The sequence below is a fragment of the Oncorhynchus nerka genome, linkage group LG11 (genome assembly GCF_034236695.1).
Source record: "Oncorhynchus nerka isolate Pitt River linkage group LG11, Oner_Uvic_2.0, whole genome shotgun sequence".
Taxonomy (NCBI): domain Eukaryota; kingdom Metazoa; phylum Chordata; class Actinopteri; order Salmoniformes; family Salmonidae; genus Oncorhynchus; species Oncorhynchus nerka.
Window position 1 is genome coordinate 41,666,783 of NC_088406.1, and position 15,753 is coordinate 41,682,535.

Genomic DNA, 15,753 nt, shown 5'->3' on the forward strand with positions numbered 1-15,753 from the left:
TTAGCTACTGTCATGGAGTTCGCTAAATATTTTCATAAAGAAACTGATAAAACCCACAGGTGCTAAATCAATGTGACTTACAAAGATCAGGAGGACCAAGAGCAAGAGAGGGCGTGCAGTGATGTAGTGTCCACAACTGAAAAGACACGTATCCCGAGAGCATGATGATGTACTTACTATGTGCACATGCTAACAGAAAGGAATGAGGTGGGTAGCTAGCTAAGTGTGTCATTGTAGCAAAGTACACACTACCGTTCAAAAGTTTGGGGTCACTTAGAAATGTCCTTGTTTTCAATGAAAACATACATGAAATTAGTTGCAAAACTAATAGGAAATATAGTCAAGACGTTGACAAGGTTATAAATAATGATTTTTAATTGAAATAATTATTGTGTCCTTCAAACTTTGCTTTCGTCAAAGAATCCTCCATTTGCAGCAATTACAGTGGTATTTTAGTTGTCAATTTGTTGAGGTATTCTGAAGAGATTTCACCCCATGCTTCCTGAAGCACCTCCCACAAGTTGGATTTGCTTGATGGGCACTTCTTACGTACCATACGGTCAAGCTGCTCCCACAACAGCTCTATAGGGTTGAGATCCGGTGACTGTGCTGGCCACTCCATTATAGACAGAATACCAGCTGACTGCTTCTTCCCTAAATAGTTATTGCATAGTTTGGAGCTGTGCTTTGGGTCATTGTCCTGTTGTAGGAGGAAATTGGTTCAAATTAAGAGCCGTCCACAGGGTATGGCAAGGCGTCGCAAAATGGAGTGATAGCCTTCCTTCTTCAAGATCCCTTTTACCCTGTACAAATCTCCCACTTCACCACCACCAAAGCACCCCTAGACCATCACATTGCCTCCACCATACTTGACAGATGGCGTCACTCCTCCAGCATCTTTTCATTTTTTCTATCTCACGAATGTTCTTCTTTGTGATCCGAACACCTCAAACTCAGATTAGTCTGTCCATAACACTTTTTTCCAATCAAATCAAATGTATTTATATAGCCCTTCTTACATCAGCTGATATTTCAAAGTGATGTACAGAAATCCAGCCTAAAACCCCAAACAGCAAGCAATGCAGGTGTAGAAGCACAGTGGCTAGGAAAAACTACATAGAAAGGCCAAAACCTAGGAAGAAACCTAGAGAGGAACCAGGCATTCCAATCTTCCTCTGTCCAGTGTCTGTGTTCTTTTTCCCATCTTAATCTTTTATTTTTATTGGCCAGTCTGAGATCTGGCTTTTTCTTTGCAACTCTGCCTAGAAGGCCAGCATCCCGGGGTCGCCTCTTCACTGTTGATGTTGAGACGGGTGTTTTGCGGGTACTAGTGAATGAAGGTGCCAGTGTACTTGTCCTCTTGCTCAGTTGTGCACTGAGGCCTCCCATTCCTCTTTCTATTCTGGTTAGAGCCAGTTTGCGCAGTTCTGTGAAGGGAGTAGTACACAGCATTGTACGAGATCTTCAGTTCCTTGGCAATTTCTCGCATGGAATAGCCTTCATTTCTCAGAACAAGAATAGGCCGATGAGTTTCAGAAGAAAGATCTTTATTTCTGGCCATTTTGAGCCTGTAATCGAACCCACAAATGCTGACGCTCCAAATGCTGAAACTAGTCTAAAGGACAGTTTCATTGCTTCTTTAAACAGAACAACAGTTTTTAGCTGTTGCAAAAGGGTTTTCTAATAATCAATTATCCTTTTAAAATGATAAACTTGGATTAGCTAACACAACATGCCATTGGAACACAGGAGTGATGGTTTCTCATAATGGGCCTCTGTACGCCTATGTAGATATTCCATAAAAAATCTGCCGTTTCCAGCTACAATAGTCATTTACAACATTAACAATGTCTTCACTGGCCTCCCGAGTGGCGCAGAGGTCTAAGGCACTGCATCGCAGTGCATCGTCACTAGAGATTCTGGGTTCGAGTCCAGGATCTGTCGCAGCCGGCCGCAACCGGGAGGCCCATGGGGCGGCACACAATTGGCCCAGCGTTGTCCGGTTTAGGGAGGGTTTGGCCAGCAGGGATATCCTTGTCTCATCGTTCACTAGCGACTCCTGTGGCGGGCCGGGCGCAGTTCACGCTGACACGGTCGCCAGGTGTCAGCGACACATTGGTGCGGCTGGCTTCCGGGTTGGATGGGCATTGTGTAAAGAAGCAGTAGGGCTTGGTTGGGTTGTGTTTCGGGGGACACATGGCTCTCGACCTTCGCCTCTCCCAATTCCGTACGGGAGTTGCAGCGATGAGACAAGACTGTAACTACTACCAATTAGATACCACGAAATTGGGGAGAAAAAAGGGGAGAAAAAATAATAATAATAAAAAATATATATTAAAAAAACTGTCTACACTATATTTCTGATCAATTTGATGTTATTTTAATGGACATTTTTTTTTTGCTTTTCCTTAATAAACAAGGACATTTCTAAGTGAGCCCAAACTTTTGAACGGTAGCGTATTTAAACAAAAAAATCATATCTCTTAAAAGTTTCATCCTTTTCGTTCAATTATCTATTCAATAGGCTATCATTGATTTTGGCCCAATAGGCCTGCTGACATATTACCTCTTGCAAGGGGCTTTCGGTTTTGATGGGGTTATTTTGCCTAAAAATCTTTAGGCCTACCTTGAGTATAAAAAAAATACAAAAATGACAACTCTGCATCTCTGCCCAGCCTGTCAAGAGAGGCCCGAGGGCTGTTAGCGTCCACCGTGGCTCTGCAAGTGCGGAGAGGCTATTCTCCGCTGCTGGCCTGCTCACCAGGCACCATCGCATCAGCCAAAGACTCTGGCCAAACTAGTGTTTCTAAAAGTGATTTCAAAGGCCTAATAAGGCATTTTTCGATTCACAGACTATATGCTCAATTTATAGAAAAATACACCAAAATGTTGTTTAAATGCTGAGCGCTTAATGTTCATGCCAGCCTAGTGTGTTGCACTCGCCAATGCTCCACCATGTATTTCTTTGTAGGCTATAGCCTTGAAATAATTGAAATAATAATAATACAGTCGTAATAATAATTTTAGTTCCTTCTTTGGTTCCTTCTTTGTCTGGCTCCTGACCTACTTAGAGTGTTGTTGTTTAAAGCAACATTTAGCCTATTTAAAATGATGAGTGCTTTTTACTGTCACCTATTATTGTTGTTCATTCTGATCTGATGGTTTGGTTTCAATACTTCACAACCAAATTATAGGTCCAGGTCAGCACAGAAATGTTGTTGTTTCAATTGTGATTTTAATGAATGGAGCAGTTTGGCAGTTTTTCTTCCTGTGAAGCGAGGAGCAGTTTTCCCCGTGAGCGATGAGTGGGATTTCCGACTGCTCAACTCCGCTCACATGCTCTGGCATCAACTACTGACCAGACGTACCTTACAGCCAAGTACATAACATCGCTCAGGTGCAAATTCTTTACAAGGACAGAGATTGTGCTCTTGCACAATAGACGAACAGTTTCCAGTTATTCAGCAGAAACCACCACAACAACCACATTGGCCCCTTTTATAAACTCCTTGAGATATGTAAGATACCTTAGTTGTTGGACAAAATAATACTGGAACAATACTGTATCCACATAAGCCTTTTCCTAATTGCTTAATTATAATACGAGTTTGGGTGCACAGTAAATCTAAATTAAATCCACCTACACTGTCAATGTTCTGAAAAGATCACATTTCAAAATTATTAGGTTCCAAATTTCCATATGTTCTGATATACAGTGTACAAGATATGGGAGGTCAGTGTTGACTGGTGAGTGGTGACAGATGTGTTCTAAGGCTGTCCATGCCATAGAAATAGAATGGAGTAGAATAATAATTATATTTCTATGGTCCATGCCATAGACATTAGTACAGTACCTGTCAATGAGGGTTCCATGAGGGTTCCAAACAGCAGCCGGATAGTCTTCCGGATGTTGTCGGTGCACAGCCAGCTCCACTGGTCCTTCATCAGCAGACACATGATGTCTAGGGCCAAGTCAGCTAGGGCCAAGTCAGCTAGGGCCGTCTCCACCACTGTGGACAGTGCCACAAAACTCACACACACAAGTAAATGACACACACACACAAGTAAATGACACGCACTTTACTAAGTAGCACACATGCTTAAAACAAGCACATTTAAAACCACAGGCTCGAAGCCTTGTTTATGTATCACTATTTACCATGCATTAGCAGTGGTCCAAAGTAAAATCCTTTCAAATACTAAATAGCATTCTGGCTATTAAATTTGAAAATCTCAAAACAATAAAGCCTCATGTAAGTGTTAGATATCTATTGTATGGCTTCAACATTATTGACAAAAATTTGTCAGAGGGAATCTGTCAAAAAAGAAAAACCTATGATCCGCACAATGTCAAACATTGACACAACCTGTAACCTCTTGCTCCTGGAAAGATTTCTCAGCATAGACAATAAAATATTTTCTCTTTTAAATACCCCCAACAACTGTTTGCCAAGACTTCCCTCTAGTGGTGACATTATAGTACTTCAGGAGTATGCTGGTCACAGCATTCAGGTTGTTTACCTTTCACCCTTGAAATGTTCAGGAGAGATCTGGAACAGGATGTTTCAGACCTGTCTGGTCAGCGAGAGGGAGACAGACGGCTCACCATCAAAGTCTGGCCCACATCTGAAACACGTCTCCTTCAGACAAGACAATGAGCAGACTTTAAACATGGAAGCCCCAGCTATTTGGATTCAAATAAAAGGGACATATTCATTCCAATGTCAAGTCTTGGGAGATTGTTACCATATGGAGTCAATGGGATCACCCATTTTTTCTAAGGCCATTCACTGGATTAGAGACATAAAATATCTTACCAGTTAGAGGACCTTAACCTTCTGTGCTGTTCACCTTCCAAAACACTACACATTCATAGACAGGACCAGTCACTGAACTTAAACTAAGTAAGAAAAGTAGCAAATCCTGTTTTTATGAAAAAGTACAGTAAAAAAACAGCATTTCACAATAAATGACTCACAGACAGACACTGTCGGGAAGAACAGGAAGCAGTCATGACGCAAACATCCACTATCACGAGCCAAGATTGATGTAAGAACTTAGTTCCTGTTTGAACTGATGGGCCAATGAACAACATTGTGAGTGGTCATGTAAGTTTAGCCATCCACCACTACTAAAACAATCCACATTTCTTGCAGTCCTTACCAGAATCTTGAATGGATGTACCTGGTAGATTATTCTGTGGGCCTCCCACTTCTCCTCTGAGGCCTGGACTGCCTTCCCTCTCAGCCTCTGCATCACCGCAAGTTCCCGCTCCTTGATGAAGGCCTCTAGACCAGCTACTGACAAGCTGTTAAACCCCTGCAAAAAGAGAAGCATGACATAAACATTCATGGGTTTAAGGAATAAAAATACTGATAACAGAATTTAATGTGACAGGCATCACTGTAGTCAAGAGACCACAGCAAAGCACAGTACTTACTGTGCGCCCCTCATCAAAGCAGTATAGCACTTTAGACCTCATGTCAGAGACATTAAGGACTGGGGTGATTTACTGGAGAACCTTAGCCAGGACCTGAAAACAGACACAAAAGCAGGTAACACAATCGTTTGAATGGAATCAAACTTTATTTCTATAACAATGCATTTCACAACCCATTTCACATAAATGTCAAGTGCATTTCATCATTAAATATTGTGTATATATATACAATACCAGTGAAAGGTTTGGACACACCTACTCATTCAAGGGTTTTTCTTTATTTTCAACTATTTTCTACTTTGTTGAATAATAGTGAAGACATCAAAACTATGAAATAACACATATGGAATCATGTAGTAAGCAGAAAAATGTTAAACAAATCAAAATATATTTTAGTTTCCTCAAAGTAGCCACCCTTTGCTTTGATGACAGCTTTGCACACTCTTAGCATTGTCTCAACCAGCTTCACCTGGAATGCTTTTCCAACAGTCTTGAAGCAGTTCCCACATTTTCTGAGCATGGAGATCATCCGTTCACCTACCCTGCATCTCACAAAGATACAGCGGGTGGAACCAAAAATCTCACATTTGGACTTGTCAGACCAAAAGGACAGATTTCCACCGGTTTAATGTCCATTGCTTGTGTTTCTTGGACCAAGCAAGTCTCTTCTTATTATTGCTGTCCTTCAGTAGTGGTTTCTTTGCAGCAATTCGACCACGAAGGCCTGATTCACGCAGTCTCTTCTGAACAGTTGATGTTGAGATGGGTCTGTTACTTGAACTCTGTGAAGCAGTTATTTGGGCTGCAATGTAAGGTGCAATTAACTCTAATGAACGTATCCTCTGCAGCAGAGGTAACTCGGTGTCTTCCTTTCCTGTGGCGGTCCTTGTGAGAACCAGTTTCATCATAGCGCTTGATGGTTTTTGTGACTGCACTTGAAGAATCGTTCAAAGTTCTTGACATTTTCTGCATTGACTGACCTTCATGTCTTAAAGTAATGATGGACTATCATTTCTCTTTGCTTATTTGAGCTGTTCTTGTCATAATATGGACTCTTTTACCAAATAGGGAAATATTCTGTATACCAGATACCTTGTCAAAACACAACTGATTGGCTCAAACACATTAAGGAAAGAAATTACACAAATGAACTTTTAACAAGGCACACCTGTTAATTGAAATGCACTCCAGCTGACTACCTCATGAAGCTGGTTGAGAGAATGCTAAGAGTGTGCAAAGCTGTCATCAAGGAAAAAGGTGGCTACTTTGTTTAACACTTTTTTGCTTACTACATGATTCCATGTGTTATTTCATAGTTCTGATGTCTTCACTATTATTTTACAATGTAGAAAATAGTAAAATAAAGAAAAACCCTGGAATGAGTAGGCTGTGTCCAAACGTTTTACTGGTACTGTGCATACAGTTGAAGTCGGAAGTTTACATACACTTAGGTTGGAGTCATTAAAACTCGTTTTTCAATCACTCCACAAATGTCTTGTTAACAAACTATAGTTTTAGCAAGTCGGTTAGGACATGTGCATGACACAAGTAAATTTTACAACAATTATTTGACAGATTATTTCACTTATAATTCACTGTATCACAATTCCAGTGGGTCAGAAGTACATACGCTAAGTTGACTGTTCCTTTATAAACAGCTTGGAAAATTCCTGAAAACTATGTCATGGCTTTAGAAGCTTCTGATATCATTTGAGTCAATAGGAGGTGTACCTGTGGATGTATTTCAAGGCCTACCTTCAAACTCAGTGCCTCTTTGCTTGACATCATGGGAAAATCAAAAGAAATCAGCCAAGACCTCAGAAAAAAAATTGTAGACCTCCACAAGTCTGGTTCATCATTGGGAGCAATTTCCAAACGCCTGAAGGTACCACGTTCATTTGTACAAACAATAGTACGCAATTATAAACACCATGGGACCACGCAGCTGTCATATCGCTCAGGAAGGAGATGCGTTCTGTCTCCTGAAGATGAATGTACTTTGGTGCGAAAAGTGCAAATCAATCCCAGAACAACAGCAAAGGACCTTGTGAAGATGCTGGAGGAAACAGGTACTAAAGTATCTATATCCACAGTAAAATGAGTCCTATATCAACATAACCTGAAAGGCTGCTCAGCAAGGAAGAAGCCACTGTTCCAAAACCGGCAATAAAAAGCCAGACTACGGTTTGCAACTGCACATGGGGACAAAGATTGTACTTTTTGGAGAAATGTCCTCTGGTCTGATGAAACAAAAATATAACTGTTTGGCCATAATGACCCAACCGTGAAGCACAGGGGTGGTAGCATCATGTTGTGGGGGTGCTTTCCTGCAGGAGGGACTGGTGCACTTCACAAAATAGATGGCATCATGACAATGGAAAATTATGTGGCTATATTGAAGCAACATCTCAAGACATCAGTCAGGAAGTTAAAGCTTGGTCGCAAATGGGTCTTTCAAATGGACATTGACCCCAGGCATACTTCCAAAGTTGTGGCAAAATGGCTTAAGGACAACAAAGTCAAGGTATTGGAGTGACTATCACAAAACCCTGACCTCAATCCTATAGAAAATTTGCGGGCAGAACTGAAAAAAGCATGTGTGAGCAAGGAGGCCTACAAACCTGACTCAGTTACACCAGCTCTGTCAGGAGGAATGGGCCAAAATTCACCCAACTTATTGTGGGAAGCTTGTGGAAGGCTACCCGAAACGTTTGACCCAAGTTAAACAATTTAAAGGCAATGCTACCAAATACTAAATGAGTGTATGTAAACTTCTGACCCACTGGGAATGTGATGAAAGAAATAAAAGCTGAAATAAATAATTCTCTCTACTATTATTCTGACATTTCACATTCTTAAAATAAAGTGGTGATCCTTACTGACCTAAAACAGGGAATTTTTTACTAGGATTAAATGAAAAACTTGGCTAAGGTGTATGTACATTTCCGACTTCAACTGTATATATATACACACTTGTGCTCAAAAGTTTGGGGTCACTTTTGAAAGAAACAGTGAATAGGCGACTCCGGGATGCTGGCCTTCTAGGCAGAGTTGCGAAGCAAAAGCCATATCTCAGAGTGGCCAATAAAAAGAAAAGATTTAGATGGGCAAAAGAACACAGACACTGGACAGTTACTCTGCCTAGAAGGCCAGCATCCCGAAGTCGCCTCTTCACTGTTGACGTTGAGACTGTTTTTTGCGGGTACTATTTAATGAAGCTGCCAGTTGAGGACTTGTGTTTCTCAAACTAGACACTCTAATCTAATGTACTTGTCCTGTTGCTCGGTTATACATATTCTGAGTGTACAAAACACAAGGAACACCTTCCATTTTGCCCTCAGAACAGCCTCATATCGTCGGTGCATGGACTCTACAAGGTGTGGAAATTGCTCCACAGGGATGCTGGCCCATGTTGACTCCAATGATTCCCACAAAACCCAGCAGCGTTGCAGTTCTTGACACACTCAAACCGGTGCGCCCTGGCACTTCCTACCATACTTCATTCAAAAGGCACTTCACCCTCTGGATGGATCGCATACACAATCCATGTCTCAGTTGTCTCAAGGCTTACAAATCCTTCTTAAACCCATCTCCTCCCCTTCATCTACACTGATTGAAGTGGATTTAATGGGTGACATTAATAAGAGATCATAGCTTTCACCTAGTCAGTCTATATCATGGAAACACAGGTCTATATATTCAGGTTTGGACGAATTACTTGAAACATGTAATTACAGATTACATCACAATTAAAGTAATTAGTAAAATAATTGTCAAAATTAGTAATCTAATCTGATTACTTTTGAATTAACGCCTTGGTAAACCAGCATCTGCTTCGTCAGTTTATGTTGCAAATGATCAATTCCATCTCTAAAGCTTTAATGCATGCTTCCCAGTCGAAACAGTTTGTGCATACATTATGACAACATTTTGCGAGGTTTTGGTTCGTTTGGTGTTCGGCAGGAGTTTTTTTTTACTGTTTGACCACACAAAATGTTTTCTTGAGGCTTGTCGAAGTTCGGGAGCTGAAGTCTACGCCCCTTTGTTGGTGATTGGTCAACAGTAGGGATTCTTCAATGAAGTGTTGTCATTCAACGACAGACGACTACTTTTCACGCACATCTTTTCACTTGAGAAATACTGCATTCAAATATTTTAGTTAGATGTCAAATAGCACGACTAAGACCTCCACTCCAAAAACATCCAAATGAACTACAGAGCAACCTGAACTTATGTATTCGGACCCCTTAGTCTGCCAACTCAACTCCTGAATCCTTGAGCAAGTGCTGTCTCAACTTCATAATGCATATTCTTGATGAAATGGCATCACTAAAATGACAGCTTTTACTGTCAAGTTCCAGAAATAGCTTTTCCATCGCTCATTCTTTGATTTCGAAATTATAGGCTTACACCCAGCCACCAAACAGAATGTGGCCAGTAAAATAGGAAATGCTCATTTGAATGTCTGGCCCTCCCTTCATATAACAGTCTGGTATGCTGTCTCTGCCTGGCCGGCTCCCCTTTCTTTACTGCGATTCTCTGCCTCTGACCCTATTACGGGGGCTGAGTCACTGGTTTACTAGTGCACTTCCATGTCGTCCCTAGGAGAGGTGTGTCACTTGAGTGGGTTGAGTCACAGACGTGATCTTCCTGTGCGTTGGAAGAGATCTTCGTGGGTTATACTCAGCTGTGTCTCTGGGTAGTAACTTTGTGGTCTGTTGATATCCCTCTAGTGGTGTGGGGTCTGTGCTTTGGCAAAGTGGGTGGGGTTATATCCTGCCTGGTTGGCCCTGTCCGGGGGTATCGTCGGACAGGGCCACAGTGTCCCCCGACCCACCCGTCTCAGCCTCCAGTATCTATGCTGCAATAGTCTATGTGCCGGTTGGCTAGGGTCAGTCTGTTATATCTGGTGTAATTCTCCTGTCTTATCCGGTGTCCTGTGTGACTTATAAGTATGCGCCCTCTAATTTTCTCTCTCTTTCTCTCCTCTCCCAGAGGACCTGAGCCCTAGGATTATTACTCAGGACTACCTGGCCTGATGACTCCTGGATACCCCCGTTCCACCTGGTCGTGCTGCTGCACCAGTTTCAACTGTTCTGCCTGCAGATATGGAACCCTGACCGGTTTCACCGGACGTGCTACCTTGTCCCAGACCTGCTGTTTTCGACTCACTCTCTCTCCCGCACCTGGTGTCTCAACCTCTGAATGCTCGGCTATGAAAAGCCAAATGACATTTACTCCTGAGGTACTGACCTGTTGCAGCCTCTACAACCACTGTGATTATCAACTTTGTCACCATCCATGTTTCCGAACGACAAGTCTGGAAATATTTTCTTTGGTGCTTTCACATCTAAACCATGTTAATAAGATCAGTTAGAAGCTGTATGAAAGACACCCAGTCTAGTTCCACATGACACATGGAACTAAAACTTCTGTCATTGTTCAGATAACAATACTTACTTTTGAGGAATTTTCGCAAGTCTGATTTCTCCTCCAAGCGGGTCTGTAGGTTGAGAAACTCACTATATCGCCGGTTGACCGTGTGATAGGCAACTGGCTGGATAGACCCTGGGTTATCAGAGTCCATTGCTGTTTCATCCTGAAAGACGTATGTATTAACACAAACTAAACTAGATTAATATAGACTAAAATAATCTCTAAAGTTCAATTTCCACTTTTTCTTTCCTCTACTCAGTGTTCTGGCCTTAAGACCAACACATATCATCAATGATCAGAACAAGTTGTGTTTCAGTAGCTTATATGAAGATACATATGTAACCTAGCCTTTTCAAACCAAAAACATGTCATGTTCTCCATACATCAAACAACAAACAGAATCACCTTGCAATAATAACTCACCTTGACCGTGTAGAGAGTGTGCGAGCCGGTGTGACGGTGCTCCTTGGCCATGATGGTCCCGGGGATGCGGAGGTTCTGGATGATGATCGGGCTTTCGCGGCTGCTGAGGGGCTTGAAGCTGAAGGAGGGCAGGGTCACCATGGGGGAGGAGGTCTGCAGAGGGGGCTTGCAAAGATTAACAGGTTCAGCCAGTCAGGATCCAATAGTTTCGTAAAGAAGGGGAGAAGGACATTGCACGTGATGAGCTCTCCGACCACAAACCTTCCCGTTCGGGTTTCCAGGTGAGGCAGAGGGACAAGGACATGCAGCAGCAGGTCAACAACAGCCCTGGTGTAGTTCACCTCCATGGCCGAGCTTTTCACAGCAAGGTGAGGTGTGCAGACCCGGGAGTATGCTTTCCAGAGGCTGTTCTCTCCATCCGGTTGCTTCTTCAGCTAGGCCATGACATCTTTGGCTCTCAGGTAACTCTGAAGGTGGCCGCCACACAGGTCCAAAACCCCCTGAGCCAGGACCTTACGGTCCACTCTTCTTGACCGACACTTCAGAGCCATTGCCATGGAGTACATGGCACTTTGCACCTCAACCTGAAAGTCCCACTCTGAGGACACTATGCAGTACCAGGAGGAAGTCTTGGATGATCTTGTGCACGGTGGTCTGTATATAGTGGTCTAGCTGCCGCTCACTCTCAGGCGAAGGAGGGATCCTTTCCAATGTGATGAACCTCTCCTGGTGAACAGCGCTGTTGGAGTCCAGGACAGCCTGAGATCCCAGCCAGCCCCTCAGGAGGCTCGTGAAGACACACAGCAGCTATACATTTAACAGTCAATGGAAGAGAATCAGCCATGTCAGAAGAGCTCCAAAGCCCAGTTGGCTCCGGCGTGGTCCACTGAATTGGGCCAACAGTCTCCGACTGAGTGTGAGACATGGCTCTTCATATGACTTTTATATTCAGTGTCAAAAAATGTTTTTATAAGTAACGTTACATTTATTTCACATGATTTAGCTGGCAGCACATATGTGAATAGGCAGCTAGTTAATTTATTCTCTGTGATAAACTAATTTTTTCCCTGCAACCTGCAGGAAGAATTTGTATTATTGCCTGACTAGCTAGCTACCGGTGCTAAGTTAGCTGAGTAGCTCAGGCTAGCAGCAGTGGAGTGGACCTAGCTTGCTAGTTATCGTTATACTAACGTTAGCTAGCTACTGTACTAAGCTAGCTTGTTGCTATGTAAAAGTTAAAATGTTTCATCTAGCTTCATCTAACGATTTTGTAATGACACATTGACTTTACAATGAACTGATCATATGTTATATTACATTATTGATATGATGGGATGTCGGGTTGCCTTTCCTTTCGTTAGCTTGCTACAGTAACTAAGGTTAATAGCTGCTAGCCAAGCATTCCAATACTTTAGGCTAAATTACCCAAGCTCAATTTACCTTAGTCAATGTAGCTAGCTGTATGTTTCTGAAAGTACGACAAGTAAAATTATACAAGCGGTCATGGCAACTGTATCACTTGCAAGAAGCAGGCAACGTCTTGTCTTTTTTTTGACAGCTCAGGCATTAGTTTGTTTACTTCCTGTATCCCTTGACCAGGGTTGCCAGGTATAGTTAATATTTCTAGACAATGATGCGTCAACTGACACATACTTGGGGCGCAGCAAGAGAGGTGTTGCCAAATTTATCCAATGAACTCCTTTTTCAATAACGTGCCAAATTTATCCAATGAACTCCTTTTTCAATAACGTTATGGAGCGAATAAACAAGGAATATCGATGTAATTTGAACTACGTGGATTAAGATGCAAAATTCAGTTTTCCATCAAAATAATGATTATTCAGAGTTTCAGAATATATCGCAAGAAAATATAAAATATAATTTCCTTTTACTAAACTCGCCAGATCATTTTCCATCAATGCATGTCGATTTAACTTGATTTGACTACTATGATTAAGCAAAAATGCAAGATGATGTGTGGTTTATGGCAAATATACCACGACTAGGGCTGTTCTTAAGACACAGCCCTTAGCAGTGGTATATTGGCCATATACCACAAACCCCGGAAGTGCCTTATTGCTATTATAAACTGGTTACCAACTTAATTAGAACAGTATAAAGTAATTGTCATACCCATGATACAGGGTCATTGGTTAGAGTTAGCTAAAATCCTCTCATAACCTGCTACGAAAAGTCACTTCCAGTCGTAGTTGTACTCCACGTAGACACAACCTTTCTAAATGGACCAGCTAGAAGGGCCTGACATTATCTAAAAACGAGTGAGAAGCAAACTGCTGCAAAAAAATGTTGCTCAAGGTTTTTGCTATGCTTACAGAGTAGGGTTAAAGATAAAAACGATTTATTGATGTCAAGGTTAGCCAATAAATTCTCATTTCATTCAAGATAAAACAAAAACAAAGGTGACATATTGTGGTCTAGGATGAAGATGGCCTGTTGTCCGGACCTCTGGCAGTCTCTCTGGGGGTACCACAGGGTTCAATTCTCGGGCCGACTATTTTCTCTGTATATATCAATGATATAGCTCTTGCTGCGGGTGATTCCCTTATCCACCTCTTCGCAGACAACACCATTCTGTATACATCAGGCTCTTCTTTGGACACTGTGTTAACTAACCTCCAAATGAGCTTCAATGCCATACAACACTCCTTCCGTGGCCTCCAACTGCTCTTAAACGCTAGTAAAGCCAAATGCATGCTTTTCAAACGTTCGCTGCCCGCCCTTGCCCGCCCGACTAGCATCACTACCCTGGACGGTTCTGCCCTAGAATATGTGGACAACTACAAATACCTAGGTGTCTGGCTAGACTGTAAACTCTCCTTCCAGACTATTAAACATCTCCAATCCAAAAGCATATCTAGAATCGGCTTTCTATTTCGCAACAAAGCCTCCTTCACTCAAGCCGCCAAACTTACCCTAGTAAAACTGACTATCCTACCAATCCTCGACTTCGGCGATGTCATCTACAAAATCCAACACTCTACTCAGCAAACTGGATGCAGTCTATCACAGTGTCATACGTTTTGTTATCAAAGCCCCTTATACCAAACACCACTGCGACCTGTATGCTCTTGTCGGCTGGCCCTCGCTACATATTCGTCGCCAGACCCACTGGCTCCAGGACATCTACAAGTCTATGCTAGGTAAAGCTCCGCCTTATCTCAGCTTACTGGTCACGATAACAACAGTAGCACGCGCTCCAGCAGGTATATCTCACTGGTCATCCCCAAAGCCAACACCTCCTTTGGCCGCCTTTCCTTCCAGTTCTCTGATGCCAGTGACTGGAAAGAATTGCAAAAATCGCTGAAGCTGGAGACTTATATTTCCCTCACTAACTTTAAACATCAGCTATCTGAGCAGCTAAACGATTGCTGCAGCTGTACATAGTTTATCTGTAAATAGCCCACCCAATCTACCTACCTCATCCCTATATTGTTTTTATTTACTTTTCTGCTCTTTTGCACACCAGTATCTCTACTTGCACATCATCATCTGCTCATCTATCACTCCAGTGTTAATCTGCTAAATTGTAATTACTTTGCTACTATGGCCTATTTATTGCCTACCTCCTCACACCACTTGCACACACTACATATATATTATTTTTCTATTGTGTTATTGATTGTACGCTTGTTTATTCCATGTGTAACTCTGTGTTGTTGTTTATGTCGCACTGCTTTGCTTTATCTTGGCCAGGTCACAGTTGTGAATGAGAACTTGTTCTCAACTAGCTTACCTGGTTAAATAAAGGTGAAATTAATAAATAAATAAAGAGCTGGTGTAACTGGGTCAGGTTTGTAGGCCTCCTTGCTCGCACACGCTTTTTCAGTTCTGCCCACAAATTTTCTGTAGGATTGAGGTCAGGGCTTTGTGATGGCCACTCCAATACCTTGACATTGGTGTCTTAAGCCATTTTACCACAACTTTAGAAGTGTGCTTGGGGTCATTGTCCATTTGGAAGACCCATTTGCTACCAAGCTTTATCTTCCTGACTGATGTTTTGAGATGTTGCTTCAATATATGCCCATAATTTTCCATTGTCATGAAGCCATCTATTTTGTGAAGTGCACCAGTCCCTCCTGCAGCAAAGCACCCCCACAACATGATGCTGCCACCCCCGTGCTTCACGGTTGGGATGGTGTCCTTTGGCTTGCAAGCTTCCCCCTTTTTCACCAAACATAACGATGGTCATTATGGCCAAACAGTTCTATTTTTGTTTCATCAGACCAAAGGACATTTCTCCAAAAAGTATGATCTTTGTCTCTGTGTGCAGTTGCAAACCGTAGTCTGGATTTTTTAGAACAAGTCTCCTTCCTGTGCGGTGTGACGGCTGTGTGGTCCCACGGTGTTTATACTTGGTACACCTCCAATTGACTCAAATTATGTAAATTAGCCTATCGGAAGCTTCTAAAGCCATGACATCATTTTCTGGAATT

The 15,753-nt window shown here is 42.2% G+C and overlaps 1 pseudogene; it reads right to left on the reverse strand.

Moving 5' to 3' along the window:
- Positions 1-12,241, reverse strand: part of LOC115136884 (sorting nexin-19-like) — a 51,994-nt pseudogene extending 39,753 nt beyond the window's left edge.
- Between the last annotated feature and the right edge of the window lie 3,512 nt (positions 12,242-15,753).